The following is a 21,827-nucleotide window of genomic DNA, read 5'->3' on the forward strand; positions in this document are numbered from 1 at the left end:
TAATTTATTTAATATTTGTGGGTTTTTTTTTAACTTTTTATTAATTTTTTTATTTGTACAGATTCATGGGGTACAAATGTGATTTTGTTACATGCATAGATTGCATAGTAAGGTCAGAGCTTTTTGGGTATCCATCACTCAAATAACATACATCGTATCCATTATCTGCCCTTCGTCTCACCCTCTCACCCTTCTCAGTCTCCATTTTCTATCATTCTACACTCTATGTCCATGTTTAAATATTTATAATGAAAGGAACTGCAATTGTGATTCAGCTCTGACGTGTGTGGCAGAGACCTTACCTGTGTCCTAGCTACAAATGAAAGCTGCAGAATCTATCAGTTCTTGGTCATTTGCAGTGCTAGATCTCAGGAGGCAGATGAGTTCTGCAATGAGCTCACACTTCCTTGGATGTTTAAGATCATTGCACAGGCTGAGCATGGTGGCTCATACCTGTAATCCCAACACTTTGAGAGGCTAAGGTGGTTGAATCACTTGAGGTCAGGAGTTTGAGATCAGTTTGGCTGATATGGTGAAACCCTGTATCTACTAAAAACACAAAAATTAGCCAGGCTTGGTGGCACATGCCTGTAGTCCCGGCTACTTAGGAGACTGAGGCACAAGAATCACTTGAGCCCCAGAGACAGTGATTGCAGTGAGCCGAGATAGCGCCACTGCACTCGGCCTAGGCGACAGGGCGAGACTCCATCTCAAAAACCAAGAAACAGGCCAGGCGTGGTGGCTCACGCCTGTAATCCCAGCACTTTGGGAGGCCGAGACGGGTGGATCACAAGGTCAGGAGATTGAGACCATCCTGGCTAACATGGTGAAACCCCGTCTCCACTAAAAATACAAAAGAAAATTAGTTGGGCATGGTGGCGGGCGCCTGTAGTCCCAGCTACTCACGAGGCTGAGACAGAAGAATGGCGTGAACCCTGGAGGAGGAGCTTGCAGGGAGGCCAGATTGCACCACTGTTCTCCAGCCTGGGCGACAGAGTGAGACTCCATCTCAAAAAACAAACAAAAAAAGAAACAAAAAGATCATAGTATGAAATGATATGTCTGAGGCTTGAAAGAGGTAGTAAGGTTTCATTAACATCCTGACATTTAATCTTTCTCTAGTTTCCTAGTTAATATTGACAGTAAAGGCCAGGCATGGTGGCTCATGCCTGTAATCCCAGCACTTTGGGAGGTTGAGGCAGGCGGATCACCTGAGGTCAGGAGTTCAAGACCAGCCTGGCCAACATGGCAAAACTTTGTCTCTACTAAAAGTACAAAAATTAGCCAGGTATGGTTGCGGGCACCTGTAATCCCAGCTATTCAGGAGGCTGAGGCAGGAAAATCGCTTGAACCCAGGAGGTGGAGGTTGCAGTAAGCTGAGACTGCGCCATTGCACTCCAGCCTGGGTGACAAGAGTGAGACTTTGTCTCAAAAAAAAAAAAAAATGCCAGTAAAATGAAGTGTTAAATAACAATTTTGCTTAAATAGATGCTACTGTGTGCTCAGAGTTTTGGCAGAGATCACAAAGGCCAAGACAGCATGAAATCTGTCAAAGACACAAACATCCTTAATTAAGGGCCCAGACCATGCTCAGGACATGCTAAGAGATGCCAAACCACTTCAGCCAGCACTGGTCCTGTGACAGGCTGCTTATATAGGAATGGATTAAGAAGGGTATGGAGGATTTCTCTGGAGAGACTTGTTAGTATGCCATATCTCCGCTCCCTATGGGAGCCTCAGGGCAAAAGAGGGGGCTAGAAGAAAGCCATCTGGGGGTATTCTGTGTGGCTCGGGGGTTGGAACACCATAGGGAACCAGGCATCTGACTCGCTTGTTACTGAGCTGCAGAAAGGGGCTTGCAGTCTCACACCTGGCTGTCAGTCAGAGAAGGAGCTCTGTCAGAATGGCCTCTATGTCTAGAGTAGGCAGCCTCCCAAAGTGCTGGGATTACAGGCATGAGCCACCACACCCGGCCTGAGTTTTTACATATGGGAAAACTGTTAGCACAAACTGTCATGCCTGCTTCCTGCCACCTAAAAACATTCTCATGAGTCACTGAAGGGGTAAAATATTCTAACACTTAGGCCATCTTAGTCTCAATCTCACAATGTCCCTGTTGTACTCTTATAATGTTACATAACACTGGAAATGTTCTGTTCAGAGTGTTACATTCAATACCCTGTCACTGATTTCTTTAAGAAATATAATACGGTTTTATAGCTAGTGAAAGCACTGGTGTGCAGAAAAACATACTGTAGCCATATATTTTCTTTCTCATACCCTCAAATTTCTGGAGAAACATAGTCTGCCTATTTAAAAACAAATGCAGAATTCTGCATTTGGTTGAAATAAGCCACTTTTTCATGTCAAGAGATTTTATAATTCCTGAATGTCATGTACAAATGGCAGAGAGTTACTCCCACAGCTCCCCTGCCAAGCCCTCTCCTGCAGTAGATGAGATGTATCATTCCTTTTCTTATCTTGTATACAGAGTTGGCCACTGACAACTTATAATAGCTCCAGCTGACATGGGTTTCTCATATCTGACCAGACATTCATCCCTCTTTTCCTTTTCATATGTAGTGGTCTTAAGACAGGTATCCAAATTCGTTGACGTTTCTAGCCATCAGGTCCGGAACATGAGCTGATCTTAATGAATCACTTCTCAAAAATAAAATATTGCAGAAGTGATGCATGACATTCAGAACTAAATCATAAAAGACAATACAGCATCAGCTTGGAATCATTTGGAACCTTTGTTCTCAGAACCCAGCCACCATCCTGGATCTCAGGCCACATAGAAAAAACTCATCAGTGATCTGACCAAAGCATGGCTCAGACCACAACTAGCATCACCCATCAGGCATGGGAGTAAGGAAGCCTCAGCTATGGTTTGACTACAACTCCATGAGAGACCCTGAGTGAAAACTGCCCAGCTGAGCCCAGCAACATGGGAGATTATGAAACAGAATCACTGCTGTTGTATGCCACAAAGTGTATGGTGGTTTGTGACACAGCTGTAGGAAATCATCACACTATCAAGATGCACTATTAAAGATACTTTAAGAATGTTTGTGCTCTTTGAACACTGTTTCTGTTCTGGTCATACATCCTATAATATAGAACCCAAAATTTGGAAAAAATTGTTTTATAGAGATTTTTTAACAATAAAATATTGGGAAAAAAAGTTTCTCTATATTTGTACCACAAACCCATTCTAAAGCCATATAATGAGCTATGATGATGCCATTAAAAAAAAAAAAAAAAAAAATATATATATATATATATATATATATATATATATGCTCTAGGATTTCTGGTCTGGACAAATGACATATTCATAGCTTTCTGTTCCTCCCCATTAAGTACAACTGTAAACTCTGAAAACAATGTAAGAGGCAACCAAAGAAAAACTCTAAAAGGTGGAAAGAGGAAAGCAAACTGATTTAGTATCCCAGCACTGAAGGTAAATCACAGTAGCAGGGTGTCTTATGTCCCCCAACCCAGTACAAGGCAACTTAGACCTGTATTTCTCAACCTCCAACCAAACATCAGATGGCAGCCTGGGTAGACTGATTCTTTCCTGGGATTGAACTGAAGTCCTACGGGCCACACCAGGTGAGGATGGCATGACTGCAGGGGGGCTGATCAAGTGACCTGCTAATAAATGGCCAAGGAAATAACTGACTTTTGCCTTGGGCTAGAGACTCCCCCTCCCCATTGAGAGATATTGGGACAGAGAGGTGGCACTGGAAGAAGAGACCCTTCATAATAAACAACCCAGCTCAGGAAGCTCTTTTGCCTCCTGGACGTGAGACTATCCTTCACCACTTAGAGATGTTGGGGAACTGTGGGGAAACAGAAGGAGGAATCTAACCACAAGAAGTGTCTCTGGTCCAGGAAGCATTCCTGGACCCTCATGAGAAGGGGACATGCCACCAGTGCAGTACTCAGCCAGGGAAGCTTCTTCATGCCCAAGGCCTGAGACTCTTCTACCAAGAGACACTGAGTAGTCCATCCTGAGGAAGCCCTTTTCATCCCCTCAGGCAACACTGGCAAGAACAAGAGGATCTCAGCAGCACCAGATAAAGCAAAAAGAATAAAATAATACCACAAAAGCTCTAAAACTCAAAATGTCATTGGAACCACAGCCCACAAAAGTAGGCCAGGACCCATGTCTAAACCTCAATAAGGTGGTATCCTGCTAAAATGAAAGATTAAAGCTAGACCCCAGAGTTTTCCAGTATAACAGACAAACTGGCTAGGATATTATAGAAAATCACTCATTACATTAAGAACTATTAGAAAAAATGCAACCTGAATGAGAAAATACAGTTAACTGATAACAATAGTGATGTGAATCCACTGTTTCAATTATCTGATAAGGATTCTATAGCTGTTGTCATAAAAAATGTTCAGTTACCAGTGACAAATTTTCTTGAAACAAATGAAGAAATATAAATTCTCAGCAAAGAAATGGAAGTTATGAAAAGGAATATGTATTAGTTCATTTTCATACTACTATGAAGAAATACCTGAGACTGGGTAATTTATAAAGGAAAGAGGTTTAATGGACTCACAGTTCCGCATGGCTTGGGGGGGCCTCACAATCATGTTGGAAGGCAAGGAGGAGAAAGGCACGTCCTACATGGCAGCAGGCGAGAGAGAGTGTGCAGGGGAACTGCCCTATATAAAACCATGAGATCTCATGAGACTTATTTACTGTCACAAGAACAGCATGGGAAAAACCTGCCCCCATGATTCAATTTCTTCCCACTGGGTCCCTCCCATGACACATGGGGATTATGGGAGCTACAATTCAAGATGAGATTTAAGTGGGGACACAGTCAAACCGTATCAGAATCAAACGGAAATTATAGAACTTAAAAATACAACAGAAAATAATTTGCTCAGTGGGCTCAATAGAGGAGTTGATAAACCATAGAAAGTTGGACAAAGCATAGAATCATTTGGGTTTAAGGATAAGCGAATGAAATTTGTTCAGTTTGAACAATATACAGAAAACAGACTGAAAAAAATGAAAAGAGCCAGGGCCTCAGAGACCTATGGAACACTAACACAAGATTTGTTATTCATACCATCAGAGTCTTAGAAAGAGAGGGAAAACACAGTAAGACTAAAGAACCATTTGCAAAAACAATGAATAAAAACTTTCAAAATCTGGCACAAAGAAAAACTTACAGATTCATGGAACTGAGAGAGCCCCAAACAGCATAAATACACACACAAAAAAAATCATGCCAAGACACATCATAAATAATCTTCTGCAAACTAAAGACAAAATATCTTGAAAAAAGCCTGATAGAAACAACACATTACCTATAAGAGAATACCAACTATAATAATTGAATTTCACATCAGAACCCCTGGAGGCCAGAAAAAAGTGGCAGAATATTTTTTGAGTGCTGAAAGAATAGAAGTAACAGTCAAAAATTCTATATCCCGCAAAAGTATTCTTTGGCAAGGAAGGAGAAATAACATTCTCATAGTAAAGAAAACTTTTTAAAATAGTCCCTGACTTAAAGAACTGGCTAAAAGAAGTTCTTCATACTAAAGAAAATGGTAAAAGAAGAAATCTTAGAACATCAGGATGGAAAAAAGAACAATGGAAAGAGCAAATCTGGGTATATGCAATAGACTATTGTTTTCCTCATGAGCTTTGTAAATTATATTTGATGACTGCAACAAAAATCATGAAACCATCTGATACTCAGGACTGACATGTTAAAAGGTAGAGAAGGTAGAGGGACCCAACTGAAAGTAAGATTTTCATCCTTCACTTAAATTAGTGAAATTCTGGTACCCTTAGACCATGATAAGTCACATTATATATATTTTAATTTCCATAGCAACCACTTAAAATACTATACACAGCTAAGTGCCGTGGCTCACATATCCCAGCACTTTGGGAGGCCAAAGTGAGTGGAACATGAGGTCAGGAGATGGAGACCATCCTCGCCAACATGGTGAAACCCCATCTCTACTGTAAATACAAAAATGAGCTAGACGTGGTGGTGTGTGCCTATAATCCCAGCTACACAGGAGGCTGAGGCAGGAGAATTGCTCGAACCAGGGAGTCAGAGGTTGCAGTGAGCTGAGCTTGCACCACTACACTCCAGCCTGGCAACAGAATGAGACTCCATCAAAACAAACAAACAAAAACACTATACAAAGAAATACAGTCAAAAACATTATAAATTAACTGAGATGGGATATTTAAAAAAACATTCAAGTGGTCCTCAGGAAAGTAAGACAAGAAAAGAAAAACAGAGGGAACAATCAGGAAAAAAAGATATATTTAAGCACTAATGAGTCAATAATTACTTTCACTGAAAGTGGCCTTAACATATCATCAACAAAATGTAGACATTGGTAGGGTAGATAAAAACATTGTGACACAACTATATGATGTTTACAAGAAACTCACATCAAATCCAGACATAGGTAGGTCAAAAGTAAAAGGATGGAAAATATACAGGAAATAATAAAAGAAAATCAAGGGTGGCTATAGTACTCTCTGTTAAAGTAGACTCATAGCAAAGGAAATTACTACAAAGAGAGACATATCATTATTATATACGGTAAACAGATCAATTCTCAAGGAAGACTTACTGATCCCAAATGTGTATGGACCAAAGAACAGAGCATTAAAATCCATGAAGCATTGAATGATTATTTGCCTGGAGGAAGAAGTTCTTCCGTTCATCCCATCTGCTTCAGAACATATGCTCAAAGATTGTGAAGCAAAAGACCTCCAGGAGTTCATTCCTCTTACCACCCAGATTACGGCCAAATTGAAGACACAGGTATCCCCGTTTTCACCACAGATATTTATGCCCCTGCTTCATGCAATGTTTGAAGTGCTTCTCTGGCCAGCGGAAGAAAATGACTAGTCTGCTGCTTTAGAGAAGCAGATGTTGCGAAGGAGTTACTTTGCTTTCCTGCGAACAGTCACAGGCAGTGGGATGAGCGAAGCTATAGCAAATCAAGGTGCAGAAAATGTAGAAAGAGTGCTGGTTACTGTTATCCAAGGAGTACTTGAATATGCAGATCCAATTGCACAGAAAACATGTTTTATCATCCACTCAAAGTTGGTAGAACTCTGGAGAGGTAAAGATGGACCAGTGGGATTTGTTGATTTTGTTTATAAGCACATTGTCCCCACGTTTCCTAGCACCTTTAAAATAAACCTTTGACCTGGCAGATGCACAAACAGTATTGTCTTTATCTGAGTGTGCAGCGACACTGAAAACAATTCATCTCAAATGGGGCCCAGAATGTGTTCAGTATCTTCAACAAGAATACCTGCCCTCCTTGCGAGTAGCTCCAGAAATAATTCAAGAGTTTTATCAAGCACTTCAGCAGCCTGATGCTAAAGTTTTAAAAAATTACTTAAAGGTGTTCTTCCAGAGAGCAAAACCCTAAGGACTGGATTTCCCTGTGCCTACTAAGATCAGGAATTCCAGTTAGTTTATAAAGAAGTGATTTTGGCTGGGCATGGTGGCTCACACTTGTAATCCCAGCACTTTGGGAGGCCGAGGCAGGCAGATCATGAGGTCAGGAGATCGAGACCATCCTGACTAACACAGTGAAACCCCATCTCTACCGAAAATACAAAAAATTAGCCAGGTGTGGTGGTGGGTGCCTGTAGTCCCAGCTATTCAGGAGGCTGAGGCAGGAGAATGGTGTGAACTCGGGAGGCGGAGCTTGCAGTGAGCCGAGATCACGCCATTGCACTCCTGCCTGGGTGACAGAGCGAGATTCCGTCTCAAAAAAAAAAAAAAAAAAGCGATTTTAGTGTGCCATTCACACTGGTCTTTTTCACATTGTTTTGAGCTTATTGCAGTATAAGTTTGGGGATTTTTCTGTAAAATGGGTGTAATTTTCCTAATACAGGTATGTAGCAACAAAAGAAGTTGCCTGCATGCTGGTCCAAATTGTTCTGTATAAAGATGCCCTTGAAAGACACAGAGTTATCTTAGAACCTTAATTCTTTTTTATTTGAAATTTTAAGTCAAGTCCTTTGTAAAGACCATGGCAGTAGAAAACAGTGCACTTTTAAAAAAATTACTGAATATAAAATGTTTGAAAATTTTCTTTATGTGTGAAGACACATGAAGTATGGGGGGAATACAACAATCAAAATTAGCCTTTCGTAGATAGCCATTTCATTGTTTTAAACTGTTTCGATGCCAATATGTATTCTACAAAAGAGAGTGGTTTTAGGCTCCAGTGTTACACTTTGTAAAATATATATATACACATACATTTTACGTAGTGAAATCTAAAAAATTCCCAAAAACCAAAAAACAAAACTTTTATTTTTTTCTTTTTTTTGAGAGGGAGTCTTGTTCTGTGCCCAGGCTGGAGTGCAATAGCGCCATCTTGGCTCACTGCAACCTCCGCCTCCCGGGTTCAAGTGATTCTCCTGCCTCAGTCTCCCCAGTAGCTGGGACTACAGGCGCCCGCCTCCACGCCCGGCTAATGTTTTGTATTTTCAATAGAGACGGGGTTTCACCGTATTAGCCAGGCTGATCTGGATCTCCTGACCTTGCGATCCGCCCACGTTGGCCTCCCAAAGTTCTGGGATTACAGACATGAGCCACCGCGCCTGGCCAAAAAAAACTTAACTAAACATTATGTTTAAAAAGTGGTTGTGATAGTATGAGATAAATTGTTTGTAAAATAGCCGTAAGCTTAAAACGCTAAAATATTCGTGAAATTTACCTACAGCATGATTATACTTACATTAAACAGATTCAAATAAAGCAAAATACAAAGGGTATAAAATGTAAAATTAGGCTGGGGCACGGTGGCTCACTCCTGTAATCCTAGTACTTTGGGAGGCTGAGGCAGGTGAATCACCTGAGGTCAAGAGTTCAAGACTACCTTGGCCAAAATGTTGAAACCCTGTCTCTACTAAAAATACAAAAATTAGCTGGGGCGTGGTGGCAGGTGCCTGTAATCCCACCTACTTGGGAGGCTGAGACAGGAGAATCGCTTGAACCTGGGAGGCGGAGGTTATTGCAGTGAGCCGAGATTGTGCCATTGCACTCCAGCCTAGGCAACAAGAGCAAAACTCCATCTCAAAAACAACAGCAACAACAACAACAACAACAACAAAAACGTAAAATTAAAGGAAGAGGCTGGGCGTAGTGGCTCAAGCCTGTAATGCCAGCACTTTGGGAGGCTGAGGCGGGTGGATCACGAGGTCAGGAGTTCCAGACCAGCCTGGCCAAGATGGTGAAACCCTGTCTCTACTAAAAATACAAAAATTTGCCAGGTACAGTGGCAGGCACCTGTAATCCCAGCTACTCCAGAGGCTGAGGCAAGAGAATAGCTTGAACCCGGGGGGTGGAGGTTGCAGTGAGCGGAGATCAGGCCACTGCACTCCAGCCTGGGCAACAGAGTAAGACTTTGTCTCAAAAAAATAAATAAATAAAAAAAAAAAAAAAACAAATGCCACACATGGTGGCTCACGCCTGTAATCCCAGCACTTTGGGAGGCCAAGGTGGGAGGATCACAAGGTCAGGAGTTCAAGACCAGCCTGGCCAAAATGGTGAATGTCTGTACTAAAAATACAAAAATTAGCTGGACGTGGTGGCGGGCACCTGCAGTCCCAGCTACTCAGGAGGCTGAGGCAGGAGAATTGCTTGAACCCAGGAGGTGGAGGTTGCAGTGAGCCAAGATTGTGCCACTGCACTCCAGCCTGGGCAACAGAGTGAGACTCCATCTCAAAAAAAAATAAATAAATAAAGAAGAATGGAAAAGTCAAAAGGAGGTAAAATACACTATGTTAAAACTTTTATTTTTAAAATGAGCATATCAGACTTTTATAATAGGAAAAACTTAATTTGATTAAATATATACTTTTAATCATTCTGATTCTTTTTGGGTTCCTGGAACTTGTAGCATTATCAGAATCACCTACTTTTCTCTTGCTTAAGGCTGCTTACATGGCTTCCTTGTAGATTTCTTCCCCATTCCTCTGCAATGTACTTTGGACCTGTCTTGAAATTATCCATCTGTGAAGACACAGAATTTCAGATTTGCCTGCCTATGCACAGACATCAACACAGCAGGGAGGGTTCTCTAGGGAAAAGCTGAAAGCAAATGGAGATGCTAGAGGAGTTTGGAGAAGATTGATTTTTACATGGACAGTTCCGGGTGCAATTAAGTTGTACTCAAAACCAGATAGGCTAGAAAATATTGGGGAGGTAAATGTGGTTCCATCCTTCAAACAAAGAATAGTGTTTCATATCTGGATAAAAGAAAACCATCAGTGAATTGCAAAATCATTAGAGGCAGAAGGCACATGAGAGACAGGTCACCATGTAGAACAATTCCAGGTGGCTCCATTCACATTTAGCCTATGTACGTGGCGGCCCCTGGGATTGTGCAGTGCGCACCTTATACAACTGTATGCGGGGATTCTGCTGAATCTAGTCATTACTACCCTTGCCCTTCCTCACACACAGATCTAGGATCCTTTTACAGAGGAGGAAAGGGAGGCCCAGAAGAGCAAAGCAAGTTGTTCAAAGCCACACAGCTAACCGCAGAACAAGACTAACATCCAGATTCTTGAATTTTAGAACAATATTCTTTCCTCTCTACAATGATGGCTGGAAAGGATATTGTCACTCAAAACAGCCACCTCCACCACAGCAGCAAGTTCATTCTTAAAAGCATTTGTTTCACATCCACATGGCGTAGGCTAAACCAGGGCTGTTTTTATAGCATCCCAAATTCTAAATTTAGTGCAAATTCTAAGCACACTTTTCTCACATATGAATTGACAACAATAATAGTACCTACCTCTTAGGATTCTTCTGGAGACAGACGAATTAATATTTGTAGAACTCTTAGAACAGTGCCTGTCATATAGAAAGTACTATATAGGTATTGGATATTATTGTTATTATTTCTATTAGCATGTATTTCTCCCCCATGGATATGCAAATTCTTCAAAGACCACATATGTTTGATCTGTTGTTCCATAGGACATGGCTTTGAGGAGTGACATATTAATGTTGTTTGATGATGGTTGGATGGATGAATGGATGGATGGATGAATAGATGAATGAATGGATGGATAGTTTAATGGATGGATAGATGGACAGATGAATGGAGAGATAGATGGATAAAAGAGTATGAATGAATGAAGGAGGATAGATAAATGGATGAGTGGTGGATGGATGGATGAAGGAGGATGGATGAATGGATGTGTGGTGGGTGAATGATTGAATTCAAGCTCTTGTGAGTAACACCAGGGAATGAGTATTTCATTGGACTTTTTTCATGAAGAATAAAGATATGACACCACTCACAAGTAATATGCGAATGCTTTCATTTCATTGAATTCTAGAACTGTCAAGGCCTTTGATGATTCATCTTACCCAACTTTTGGCTTGATGCAGGAAATCACATGACCAGCAGCCTGAACACACAGCTCTGGTTTAAAACTGTGGCAAAGTGAGAGCTCCTTCCCTAGGAGGCAGATAGTCCTGTGACTATACCAGTGTAATGATTAGCAAATTATTCTTAGGTCCATTCTTTTCTTTTTTTAGATGGAATCCTGCTCTGTCGCCCAGGCTGCAGTGCAGTGGTGCGATCTCTGTTCACTGCAAGCTCCTCCTCCCGGGTTCATGCCATTCTCCTGCCTCAGCCTCCTGAGTAGTTGGGACTACAGGTGCCCACCACCACCCCTGGCTAATTTTTTGTATTTTTTAGTAGAGAAGGGGTTTCCCCATGTTAGTCAGGATGGTCTCCATCTCCTGACCTCGTCATCCACCCACCTCAGCCTCTCAATGTGCTGGAATTACAGGCATAAGCCACCACCCAGCCCTTTTCTTAGGTCCATTCTATTCCTTCAACTTACCTGCACCTCCTGGTGACATTAAGAGTTAGTCTAATTTCCCCACCACCAGGTTTTTTGTTCACTTGTTCAGCAAATATTTAGTGACCATACAACGATTAAAGAGTAAATATGGTTCCTGTTGTCTTGGAGTTGACTTTGCTATGGAAGAGACAGAAGAGAAAATAATTAGCTGAAAATTTAAGGACACACTATGGAAAGTGCTACAGAGGAAATGCACAGGGGGAACTGTTTAGACTAGGGCACCCCTGAATCTGCCCTGAGATGCAGAAGAGAGGAGGGGCTGCTGGTTTTCAGTGCTGCAGAGTCTTGGATCTTGGCTCACTGCAACCTCCACCTCCTGGGTTCAAGCAATTCTCATTCCTCAGCCTCCCGAGTAGCTGGGATTACAGAAGTGTACCACCACACCTGGCTAATTTTTGTACTTTTATTAGAGACACGGTTTTACCATGTTGGCCAGGCTGGTCTCAAACTCCTGAAATCAAGGGATCCTCCTGCCTCAGTCTCCCAAAATGCTGAGGTTGCAGGCATAAGCCACCATGCCCATACTCCTATGCCCTTACTGTGGTCTTAACCCCACAATGTGGCAAAACAACTAATCTCAAGAAGGAGGCTATATTAGAATCAATTCTTTATTCCTAAGATACCAATATCATCAGAGTCCATGTTATCATGTCTTTCTTCTCTGTTTACTTTTGCCACTAGGAGAACCAAAGATATGCATGACAATATCAGCAGTGGACTCTCATCTTTTTTTTTTTTTTTTTTTTTTTTTTAGACGGAATCTCACTCTCTTGCGCAGCCTGGAGTGCTATAGAGTAATCTCAGCTCACTGCAACCTGCGCCTCCTGGGTTCAAGCAATTCTCCTGCCTCGGCCTCCCAAGTAGCTGGGATAATAGGCGCGTGCCACCAAGCCTGGCTAATTTTTTGTATTTTTAGCAGAGACAGGGTTTCACCATGTTAACAAGGATGGCCTCAATCTCCTGACCTTGTGATCCACCCACCTCAGCCTCCCAAAGTGCTGGGATTACAGGCATGAGCCACCACACCCGGCCTCTCATCTCTTTATGTGATGCAAACCCCTACATTCCCCTGACCTTCCAAATCCTTCCACTGTTTTCTCTGAAACAATGTGGCATCAGCCAAAACCCCTTCGTGTTAAAGCTGTCTGCCAATGTTTTTTTTAGCCTCTTGGTCTTACTAAATTTAAACCGTCGCCTGAGAGATGCCTGTGCAACCCTATCAAACAACAATGCTTTCTCCCCACCCAACATCCTACCAAATTATTATTATTATTATTATTTTGAGACGGAGTCTTGCTCTGTCACCCAGGCTGGAATGCAGTGGCGCGATCTCAGCTCACTGCAGCCTCTGCCTCCCAGGTCCCAGTGATTCTCCTGCCTCAGCCTCCTGGATAGCTGGGATTATAGGCACATGCCACCATGCCCAGCTAATTTTTGTACTTTTAGTAGAGACGTCGTTTCACCATGTTGGCCAGGCTCGTCTCAAACTCTTGACCTCAAATGATATGCCCACTTTGGCCTTTCAAAGTGCTAGGATTACAGGCGTGTGCCACCGCGCCCAGCTGTACCCAATCATGATCACTGCTTCTAGGTTACTCCTTTCAGCCTCTCCATAAAGTCTCCATCTTTTGGGGAGCTTATTCTATAAGACCACACTGTTGTTGTGACCATCTACAGCTCTGCAGGCTTCCCTTCTTCTTCGCTCTTGGAAGAGTTTAGTTTCTGGATTGACACCTTCCTCTCCACCAATAGTCCCATTGCGTTTTTTGGTTGTTTCTGCAACTATGCAAATGATCCTTCTAATCATTTGACCTTACAGTTCCTTGGTTTTCTCATCTCTCATGGTTGCTTTTGACCCACCTATGCAACTTGCAGCCTCAGGGATAGCCAAGATGCCATTGTCACTCACTGTAATTCTCCAAAATCTGGGTCTGACCACCACATCCCACCTTTTTGACCCATTCTTTCTAAAACCAACCCTCTAAGAGTCCTTCTACTCCACCCAGACATCCAATCCATTGATCCTCACACACAGACCACCCTCCTTGTGTTCTCTGGCTCATCTCCAGAGACACTCTTTTGCATGCACTCTCAACTTTTAGGCCCAAGTATTCCACCATTTTTTCTCCTTTCCTTTGTCACAATTGTCCAGTAAAACACCAAGCCTGATGAAAATCCAGCTCTGCATACTCCACTCTTGACCCTGAAAAGCTGAATATAGAAAGAGTAAACAAAACCAATCTTGCTAGTTGGTCTCATTTTTAAAATTAATGACCACAAAAGTGAGTCCTCCACCCTGCTTAGCAATCCCATAACAATTCCCTAGTCAACACACTCCTCCATGATCTGGAAAAACTATTTCATCTTGTATTTTCTCAAACCTCTGATTCACCCCACTTTCTTCCTCTTCACACTAATCCGGTGGTTCTCTAGCTTGAGCACACATCATCATCACTTGGAAGGCTCATTCTTTTTTTTTTCTTTTTTCTTTTTCTTTTTTTGAGATGGAGTTCTGCTCTGTCTTCCCCAGGCTAGAGTGCAGTGGTGGGATATCAGCTCACGTCAACCTCTGCCTCCCAGGTTCAAATGATTCTCCTGTCTCAGCCTCTGGGGAGCTGGGATTATATGCACTCGTCACCACACCTGGCTAATTTTGTATTTTTAGTAGACCTGGGGGTTCACCATCTTGGCTAGGCTGGTCTCGAACTCCTGTCCTCAGGTGATCCTCCTGCCCCGGCCTCCCAAAATGCTGGGATTACAGGCATGAGCCACTGCACCTGGCCTTGGAAGGCTCATTCAAATGCAGATTCTGGAACCTCTTTCCAGGTTGTGGTTGTGGTTGGGTAGACCTGCAGTGGGGCCCAGGAATTCGTATTTCTAACAAATTCTCAGGTGATGCTGATACTGCTGGTCTGAGGACCACGCTTTGAGAACCACTGTACTAACCTAACCTCACATTTCATTGGGAAATAAGAAACAAACTGAAAAGGACCACATCATCTTCCTACTATGCATTACTACTATGCGTACGCAAGTGTACGCATTATCTTTATGTCCACCCACATTCTCCCTTATTACAATGGTGGTGGATCTCTGCTCCAACCCACGGCCAATCTTCCTGTGCATTTGTCTTATCCCTTCTTGCCTACAAGATAAGAACCGTGCTTTTGCAATTGCCCTTTTGTTTTTTTCTCCTAAACATGCAAACATCCTGCAATATCTCCTCTTTGGGGAAACTCCTCACTTGATCTCACGTATTTATTTAGCTGCCAATTAATTTCTCTGCTTTTCCTTCAGAGCAAAATCCTCAGTAACTTTCTGTGTACCTCCAATTAGTCTCCATATTATTCTCTCTTGGACCCACCATGTGGACTTTCTTCTCCACAACTGAACCGAAACTTCTATTGTTAAGGTCAACAGTGGCTTCACGTTGCTAAATGTAATAGAAGTCTCAGTTCCCATCTTACTTAACAATGCTTGATGCAGCTGATCCCTCTCTCCTTCTTAACTTTCTTCCCTTGGATTCCAGAATACCACTTTCTCAGTTCTACCCCTCCTACCTAATTCGGAGGCTACTCCTTCTTAGACTTTTTGTTACATTCTTGTAGTCTTCCTGATTTTTTTTTTTTTTTTTTTTTTTTTTGAGATAGAGGCTTGCTCTGTTGTCCAAGTTAGAGTGACATGGCACAATTTTGGCTTACTGCAGCCTCGACCTCCTAGGCTCAAGCCTCCCAAGTAGCTGGGACTACAGACGTGCACCACCACACCAGGCCAATTTTTGTATTTTTTGTAGAAATGGGGTTTCCCATCTTGTCCAGGATGGTCTCAAACTCCTGAACCCAAGTGATACACCCACCTCAGCCTCCCAAAGTGCTAGGATTACAGGCGTGAGCCACCTTGCCTGGCCTCTTCAGATTTTTCAACACCATAGTGCCCAGGGCTCAGTCCCCACCTGCCTTCTCTCTTTTATATTCACTTCCACACAGGAGATTTCATACACCCTAAGGCTTTCAATGTCATATATATTCATTGATGGATTCTAAATTAATACCCAACCTCTCCCCAAAACTGCAAGTACTTAATGTTACCACTTATATTAACAGGTAGCTTTATTTTATTTTATTTATTTATTTATTTTTGAGGCAAAGTCTCACTCTGTCATGCAGGCTGGAGTACAGTGGTGTGATCTCGGCTCACTGCATCCTCCACCTTCCAGATTCAAGCAATTCTCCTGCCTCAGCCTCCCAAGTATCTGGGACTACAGGTGCGCACCACCACATCCGGCTAATTCTTGTATTTTTTTTTTTTTGACTCTTCACTGCTTCTTTATTATGATGTACCCACAGTACAGAACTTCTCACACATCCGTGAAAGGGGAAGGTTACATTTCTTTTTGGGGAGCACCTTCATTTTTGTTTCTGTTACCACCTTGAAGAAAGCAAATCATTTCCAAAGAAGAACATTTTAAATTCCAAGTGCTTAAGACTCAGCTTGCATTTTGTTGTGTTTGAAAAGGACGTAGCATGTTTTAGCCAGAGGTGGAAGATAGTTTTGTGACATCTTAAGTTTGATGTGGATCAGAAGTCTTCACTGTCTGGTTGAACAGGTCTATAATTTTCATATGCAATTTTTCATGTCAAAACTGTTTCACTTTTAACCTGGGAGGCAGAGCTTGCAGTGAGCTGAGATCACATCACTGCACTACAGCCTGGGCAACAGAGCGAGACTCTGTCTCAAAAATAAATAAATAAATAAATAAATGTTTCATTTTTACCTCTACTCACAAAGAGATGCTGTTTAAAAACACACACACACACACACACACACACACACACACACACACACGCACAGCTAAATTTAAAACCGATCATGAACCACAGCATTACTAACACAGAAAATGAACTTTCGCTGCCCTTTCCTGCTAAAACAATGAAATACTAAAATACCAAAAGATTTATGAAGCTAAAGTGAAGTCCTCAAACCAATAGCAACAGACATGTCATTCTCATTATACTTCAGTAAAAAATCAGACAACAACCAGAAAATGCATTGGTAATATATATATTTGAAAGTTCAGGCCGGGCGCGGTGGCTCAAGCCTGTAATTCCAGCACTTTGGGAGGCCGAGACGGGCGGATCACGAGGTCAGGAGATCGAGACCATCCTGGCTAACATGGTGAAACCCCGTCTCTACTAAAAAATACAAAAAACTAGCCGGGCGAGGTGGCGGGCGCCTGTAGTCCCAGCTACTCGGGAGGCTGAGGCAGGAGAATGGCGTGAACCCGGGAGGCGGAGCTTGCAGTGAGCCGAGATCCGGCCACTGCACTCCAGCCTGGGTGACAGAGCCAGACTCCGTCTCAAAAAAAAAAAAAAAAAAAAAAAAAGAAAGTTCATCATTGATTCATGAGGTTTGGATTACAATTTATTTACAATAAGTGAGTTCAAAAAAAGTAAAGAAAGAGGAAGGGAAGAGGGACGGAGGAAAAGAGAAGCTCAGAGAGAGAGAGAAAAAGAGAAAGGTGGGGGAAGAAAGGAGGGAGGGAAGGAAGAAAAGGAAATCTATATTCGTAGACATCATAATATGGGATGTTTATTTCCAAGAGAGATACTATTGCTGCTATCGTGCACAAGAAGCAGCACGAATTCACATTCCGCTAGATCACAATTTGCTCAACTTTCTCTCAAGATGCACAATTCTTCTTTTAGATTTTCAAAATTAAATATAGAGGAATATAAAATGCAATGCCAATATACCTACTACAAAAATCCTTTGTGGCTCATTTCTTAACTCCACTCAGAGAAGCAGCTGAGCCAGAATACGAAAATAAAAATATTGATGTGCAAATAAAACATCAGTGATCATGTCTGGTGCCACCGTTTTGTTACAGGTGACTGTCACCTTATGATAACATTGGTAATAGCATCAAAAGAGAATCTCTTCATTTCCTGGGCAGGTCAGTGCATCCAATTAAAAGGAAAAAAGGAAAACGAGGGAAAAAAAACACCCCAAACCTCCCAAAACTCTAAACACTTAAAAATGCCAGTAACATCCATACATCCCTTTCCCATCCCACCCTCATCCCCACAAAAAATAAAAAAGCTTTTAAAGCTCTAAATATACTTTTTTTGTTGTTTCTTTGCATAGTGTGGTTGAGCCTAAGCCTATACATTTAAGTATAGCAGGTGCAATTACAAGCAAGTCCTGGCTCTGCACCCTGGACTATCCCACGCATAGGAGGTACAAAATAAATTAAACCCTTTCATTTGGGCAAACAAGCCCAAGACGAAGGAGCATAACCCTGCTTGTGAGTGTCCAGTGGCATCGAGGGTATTATTTATTTCTTATTTTTTTATTTTTTCTTTTCTCTTATAAAAAGCAGTCAAATGTTAGGGAGAGCAACATATAATAAAATTCAAAAGGACAAAAACTCAACACTGAAGGAAAACAACTGAGGATACTTGCACAATGAGAAAAAGAAATGCATGCTTGATTCAAAGCATGAGATGGGAGAATTCACTCACATAATTGTTCTAGGCCCACAGCCTAAGGCCTCAGCATCCTTCTAAACCACAGGGTTGTGTGTATTTTTCTCTTCCAAAGACACTCTTAATCCTATCCCTGAAACCCATATGGTAAGGATAAGGTTGGAGTGATCATCACTCGCTAACTACAGTATTTGCTATTTTAAAACTTATGTTTATATATAGTTCTGGAAATTATGAAGCAAACAAAATATAACACAAAGATGCATTTGTCACAATTAACTCAAGTTGCAGCAACAGCAGAATTGTGGGAATGGGCAGAGAGAGAGGGCTGCTGCAAATGCAGCAAGTAAGTCCTGAAATATGTCACATAGTGCAACAGTCAGATTACCTCAGTTACTCTGTGTCACCGCACACAACATGACTAATGTCAGGCTGTCACTTTCCATTAAAAAAGAAAAAGACAATGTTCCTTCACAGAAGTTGCCCTATGAATTTTAGACATATAGCTTTAATTGATTCTTTAAATATGTCTAAAATTTGGCTTTATTCTTCTCAGTTTGGAATGATCAACATACAAAATTGATATCAGGGAGGAGAGCTGTAAGTGTTCACCTTTACTCTCGAAGACAGGGTAAGGTGCAAAAAAGGATCCCGGCCTTTCTCATTTCAAATGACTGCATTTCCTCCCAATGGACAGAGATTCTTCATAAACCTGTGATTTTAATGTCTTCTACCGAAAAAGATGAATTAACAGCAAACAAAAGTTTACACCATCAAAAATAGATATAACGCGGAGTTGAACCTAAAGGGCTAAAATGACAAGGACTAAAAAGAAGAAGATTCGTTACAAATTTATTTTTTATCACTTTGTTCCAGCATTTTTAAAGTCAGTTGTTTTGTCTTTGGCAGCCTCTGCCAACCTTACAGTGAATCCCCATCAATGTTCTTTTTTAAAAAAAAATCTATTAATTCCATTAAACCATGTTGTGTCTAGTGTTGCGTATGACTTTTTTTTTACTGCTGGTTTTTTTTTTTTTTTTTTTTTTAAGGAATTAACGATGCCAGTTTTGTTTTTGTTTTTGTTTTTTTTATTTTACAAAGTTACTGAGATAACAATATCCATAAATAGCTGACTCTTATGTACACACTGTGACCTGATAATCCTGAAAAACTTTATGGGAGAGAAAGTCAGCAGCTTTTTTTCCTTTTTCTTGAAAACAATAAAACTTCACATTCTACTTTATATTTAAATGTAAGGAAGAAAATATACAAGCCCATATTTATATTGTATTTCAACGCATGAACACAGAATCAGCTCTATACCATGAATACTGCTGGAAGTGATGGTTTAGGATTACCAGCTCACTGCTGCCATGTCCATAACAAGCAAATGCATCCTGGAAATAACTCAAACATATATCTTTCAGTATGCAATAATGCAACTGCATTAGGTAAGTACATACTGTACACAAGTTTTATTAGCACTTTACCTACCCTAGAACATCTCTGGTATATGTGTTCAATGATACATGCAGCTAATACTGGTAGGTACTGAAATCTGTGATGTCCCAGTGCCTGTTTTCAAAGGATTCAAGCCATTGATTTGGATTCACCATAAACTGATGCATGAATTCAAAATTCCCTTCCCTACTATGTTTATCACCTCTTCTCTTTTAACTCCTAATTTTAAAACTAAAGGAGTACCAGGACTACCTGGTTACTGGAAAGATGTTCACCCCAGTAAACAGAACTTTTATCAGGGACCTTTATAATTCATGACCCCATTCCACGTGGACATTCAACTCAGGAAGATGTGCAAAAGAAAAAGATGTCAAATTACAGTCAAGTTATCCAGAGGAGGATGTTACACAAACTTATAAGGAAATGACAGTCTTTTTTTCTTCCTTTACTATAAATACATTTAACAGCTTAGCAGAAAGACAAGCTAAATTTAAGACTGTTCACATTTGAAAATTGTATCATACTCTCTGCGAGTGATAAAGAACTCCCAATAATGGAATTTTAACATAGCAATTTCATTAACAAATCTTTGAAGCCCGATTTTTTTAAGAGGGTTAGAACAGTGATTATGTTTGCAAAGTTTTGAGAAGTCCATCTGCTGTCCAAACTGTGGATTGAAGTCCTTATTTTTTTTCCTTTACTTAGAGACAGGTATATACAGTGCTGTTGTAATAATGAAACAAATGCAAAATCTACCGTAAAGTTGCACAATACAGAAAACTGTTGCTCCATCTTCTGCTACATAAATGTGTGACTCCACCAATTAGCAATGTTGCTGTCATTGTTTTTGTTAAGTTGGAATTATTCCATCACATCTAAGACCTCTCTTTAACTCCAGATCTTCCCATTTTTTCCACAATTCTTCAGCTCCTTTTCTTTCTTTTTCTCACGCTGACGATCTGACTTGTATGTGGCTGTCAGCTCGTCAAACACGGTGCTGTTCATTTCTATAAATGCCTTCAACACATTGTACACCAACGCCACAATAGCCGGATTCTAACGTTCTTTCGAAATCCTGTAAAGCCTGGAAAACATGATGCGAAGGATGACGTTAGGGTTTTCTTCTATCAAACTCATGATGTATTCATTATTCCAATACTAGAGTGCTCTTCCTGCCACCTGAAAATGAGGGCTGGATCCACACTTGGTGATTTGTTTGAACAAAGGTTCTTGGATTTTAACACATTGTGAAGGTTCAATCACATCCAGTATTTCTTCCAGTTCCCTAAGGAACATGACCTCTTTCTGACTACATGTTTTAGACCAAAACTTCATTAACCCCCTGATAACTGGTTCTGTGAGTGAAGGATCTTTCTCCAGAAACTGCACTATACAATATGCCAGCTGTGCATGGCAGAGTGAGAAGCTCCTGACAGTGTGTAAGGGGACCAATACTTTCACCGGAAACTGTGTTCTGCCTTAAGAGGTAAAGCAAAGCCATTGATAATACTTTCTAGTATTTCCAGCAGTTCAGCTACACCATTGAAGTGTTCCGTTTCATAAACAAACCTTAGGAAAATATTGTTAATCTGTTTTCAGATGAATGCTCTAAGACTGAGAAATTTGCCATAAATTCTATGTTAAGACTGTTTTTAAAGTAGTCCCATTCCCGAGGGTCTTCGCTGTCAAATAGCTCCAGAAGTGAGATCATCAGGCAATTTTCCAAGCAATCTACTTATTAATCCTCCCGAGGAGGTGTAGTTTTGTCCCCCTTTTACAGAAGAGGAAACTGGGGCACATAAGGGTTAATGAATGTGCCCATGGTCTCACAGCTAATAGGTGGTAAAGCTAGAATTTGAACCCCAGCAGTTAACGCCAAAAGTCCATGATCTCAACCACTGCACTATACTACCTACTGATATTCTAAATACCATTTTTGTATTTTTAATAGAGATCGGGTT

The 21,827-nt window shown here is 41.2% G+C and overlaps 2 pseudogenes; one reads left to right on the forward strand and one right to left on the reverse strand.

Annotated features, from left to right (window-relative positions):
* Positions 1-6,689: 6,689 nt before the first annotated feature.
* On the forward strand, positions 6,690-7,446 carry LOC126950238 (exportin-T-like; annotated as a pseudogene).
* Positions 7,447-20,747: 13,301 nt separating this feature from the next.
* On the reverse strand, positions 20,748-21,577 carry LOC126950235 (serine/threonine-protein phosphatase 2A 56 kDa regulatory subunit epsilon isoform-like; annotated as a pseudogene).
* Between the last annotated feature and the right edge of the window lie 250 nt (positions 21,578-21,827).

This window comes from Macaca thibetana, chromosome 3 (genome assembly GCF_024542745.1).
Source record: "Macaca thibetana thibetana isolate TM-01 chromosome 3, ASM2454274v1, whole genome shotgun sequence".
Taxonomy (NCBI): Eukaryota; Metazoa; Chordata; class Mammalia; order Primates; family Cercopithecidae; genus Macaca; species Macaca thibetana.